The sequence below is a fragment of the Myotis davidii genome, unplaced genomic scaffold (assembly GCF_000327345.1).
Source record: "Myotis davidii unplaced genomic scaffold, ASM32734v1 scaffold169, whole genome shotgun sequence".
NCBI classification, from domain to species: domain Eukaryota; kingdom Metazoa; phylum Chordata; class Mammalia; order Chiroptera; family Vespertilionidae; genus Myotis; species Myotis davidii.
In genome coordinates this window covers 200,903-204,257 of record NW_006383005.1, presented here as the reverse complement: position 1 = coordinate 204,257, position 3,355 = coordinate 200,903, and the positions used below count along the sequence as shown (strand labels likewise).

At 53.9% G+C, this 3,355-nt stretch overlaps 1 protein-coding gene across 1 annotated transcript in view; it reads left to right on the top strand.

Moving 5' to 3' along the window:
* The window catches only part of DGAT2 (diacylglycerol O-acyltransferase 2), a 34,070-nt gene that overhangs the window by 17,243 nt on the left and 13,472 nt on the right, over positions 1-3,355 (top strand). The window lies entirely within an intron of this gene.

The window sequence follows — 3,355 nt, the reverse complement described above, 5'->3', positions numbered from 1 at the left end:
TGCTGAACGCAGGCCCCGTCCAATGCTCCCTCCTCTCTCTCAACACCTCCCACGTCAGTGCTTGGGTCGCTGCTTCTGCAAGTCCTGGTTGATGCCCTCTCTCCCTGGTTGCCATCCAGACCAGGGGCAGGACATCACCGATTGTGTGGGCGGAGGAGAGGCCACATGGCTGGGGTAGGCCCTGCCCTCCCAGCAGCCTCTTCTCTTCCCCAGGCCCCCGAGTTTCCAGCATAATAAGTGGCTTTCCCAGCTCACAGGCAGACAAACCTGCTCAGAGCAGCATGGAGTACATTCCAGCACCTGTGGGCGAGTCTCTGTGGGTGTCCACCCTTCAGGACTGTCCCGTCTAATGGGGATGATCAGGAGTTCCCCTGTCAGCGCTGAGCAACTGTCCTTCCAGGGGCGCAGGGGCCTCGGAGACCACATTTCCAGGCAGCTCTGTGCAGCCCCTCCCTCCCTTTACAGGGCAGAGGGGTGGGACAGGGGTGCTATGTATCGAACCCCAACAATGTACCAGGCACCTGCTCTGTCTTTCCTTGACGTCTTACTTCACAAGTGAGTAAATAGAAACTCACGGAGGTTCAGTGAGACTCTGAAACAGCTGGTCTTCATCTTTAGACCCAAGAGTGGACTTTAGGGGGTCCACAAACCCCTGACATTAAATGCAAAATTCTATGTGACAGTTTGTGCATATTTTTCTGGGGTGAAAGGTAATTGCTGTCCCCACATTCTTACAGGGACATATGGCCTCAAAAAGAGAAAGAGCCCTGGCCGGTTAAGCTCAGTGGATGGAACGTTGGCCTGCGGACTGTAGGGTCCCTGGTTCGATTCCGGTCAAGGGCATGTGCCTTGGTTGCAGGCACATCCCTAGTGGGGAGTGTGCAGGAGGCAGCTGGTCGATGTTTCTCTCTCATCGATGTTTCTCTCTCTCTGTCCCTCTCCCTTCCTTTCTGTGAAAAACCAATAAAATATTTAAAGAGAGAGAGAGAGAGAGAGAGAGAGAGAGAGAGAGAGAGAAACTACTGGTCCAGGGAATAGAACCAATTAAACTGGCTCCCTCAGGGCCCAAGCTCCCATCTCAGCCTGCATGCGGCTACTTAGAGTAGAGAGCAGTGTATCCCCTCCATTTTCAGGCAGGAAGTAGGGCCCAGTGCAGGTAGAGCCTTGGCCAGAATCACAAGAGAAGGAAGTGGGACCAAGAAAAGACACCATGGACCCCAGCCTCCCACATCCCTGCCTCTGATGCACCAGCTCCCTCAGTCCCCATTTGCGCTGAGGAGCCGCCACTTTCCCTGTCGTAGTGGGTCAGAGCGTGGCTGATTGGGGAACTGAGCAGCTGGTAGAACCCCAGCCCACGCAGCACACGACAGTCACTGGCCCCGAGCTGTAGGTTAACAATCCATCAAACCCAACCACAGCCCAGAAACCGGCCCAGCATCTTCCCAACGCCCTCCTGTAGGTGGGAGCCACGCCTGGTTGGACGGGCAGGTTGGCTGAAATGCTGCTAATTACTGCCCTGAGCACCCCGCCTCTCCCTCCTGCTGCCACCCAACTCTGCTGGCACAGGCTGCTGTGGCCCCATCGGCCTCCCTCTGGCACAGAGCCGCTTCACCATTTTTCTGCGTAGACTCCTCTGGCATTCTGATCAAGGCTGCAAACGTCTCTCGATGCTTTTAAATGTGTAATACTAAGTACATTGGATTTAGAAGGAAGCCACTGATACAGAAAACTGAGGATGTTGAAATATAAGTAAACACACATTAAGAAATCAAATTAGACATAAAGTAACCCATCTGTGCTTTTTGTTATTATAGTAAGTAAAAAGATCTAGCAGCAGGACTAATCATTCCTCTGACTCTTAAGTAGTGATGCAAATAAATGATTTTTCAAGATATCTGTACCTGCTATAAATGTGATGAAAACACCTTTGTTTTCTATTGGTGTCACTGTCAACAGCACTGCTACTGCTACTGTGGTCTCTTACATTTGTAAATGAAGGAAATACTGAATTTCCATAAGAGATGGGTAAGAATTAAGATGTCCTTATCCCCCATCCAAGTCCATGAGTCTTTTGATTGGACATTTAACTGTGTGTTAAGTCCTCTTCACACGCCGTGTCATGCCATCTTCCCAGTACCCTGTGAGGAGGTTGAGGGTCAGGGATGGGCGGCGGCCTGTGAGTGGCAGGGCCAGGGTTTCATGGAAGAGCATGTTCGTGCTCTTCACGGACCCTCTGCTGCCTCTCGGCTCTGCTTACGGGCCTCCAGTCTCAGGAGCTTCACTGAGATGTGGGGCGGTGTGTGTGTGTGTGTGTGTGTGTGCAGGTGGCCCTGAGCCGTCCACACTGAAGCCAGTGGGGCCTTGAAGCAGTTGTTTACGTCCCAGAGACCGCAGCACTGGTTCCTCTGCAGCCCTGTGACCTACAAGGGTAGAGCAGGGAGTCCATTGTTCAAAAAGTAGGATTAGGCTCTGATAAAGGAAGGTCATTCCATGGTTTAGTTCATTTTTGCTCAGTAAGCCTTTCCTGTGTTGTTTGCAGGGGCTGGAGAGGTTAATCTGACCCAGTTCCAGCTCCCAAGGAGCTCAGAGGCTCAAGGGCCAGCTGCTGGAAGGAGTCTGGTGGGGGAGGCAGACGAGTGCTGTGAGAGGGGCTGTGGCCACAGGGGGAGCAGGGGGAGTGGGACCCACCTGAGACAGTCCTGAACTGGGATACAGTCTCCAGACTCTCCACCTGTTCTCTTTTCCTCCATCCAGGCTGCCTGAGCCAGGAGTGAGGATAGTGGGTAGGGACTCCCACCTTCGCAGAGAGTCCAGACATCTAGGGTGGGCCTGGGGCTCAGCCTCTCTAGTCCTGCCACCCATCAGGAGAATTAGCTTTGATGACAGCAGGTTTCCAGGCTGCTCAGCCCCTGGCTGGAGCCTCACCGCCCCGCCCAGGCCCACCTGGAGTGCCCACCTGGCTTCTTTAGGAGCTGGAAGACCTACTGGCTCTTTCCCAGGCCCAAGAAAGGGGACCAGTGGCAAACTGCTCAACAGTGTGAGTGAGACATGGCCATTCACCAAAGTGCTTCACAGTTTGCCTCTACCAGGGTTTCGTAGGCGGCAGATGCTTCCCTAGAGACGCATCTTCCCTGTCTGTGACGTCACACTCCTAAGCTGGTCCTGAAAAACGGCACGCCTGGTCACTCTGTGTGCACCGCCCCTCCCCGGACAGTCGTGCTGCTTTCAGCCGCCTTGGGGAGAGGCTAGCTCAGGAGTCCAGAGCAGGACTAGATTCTGAATGACAAGGGACGGGCCATTTTCCTGCCCTGAGACTGTGGAGAGTCTGTGTCTGGGAAACCAGGGAGGCTGGGCC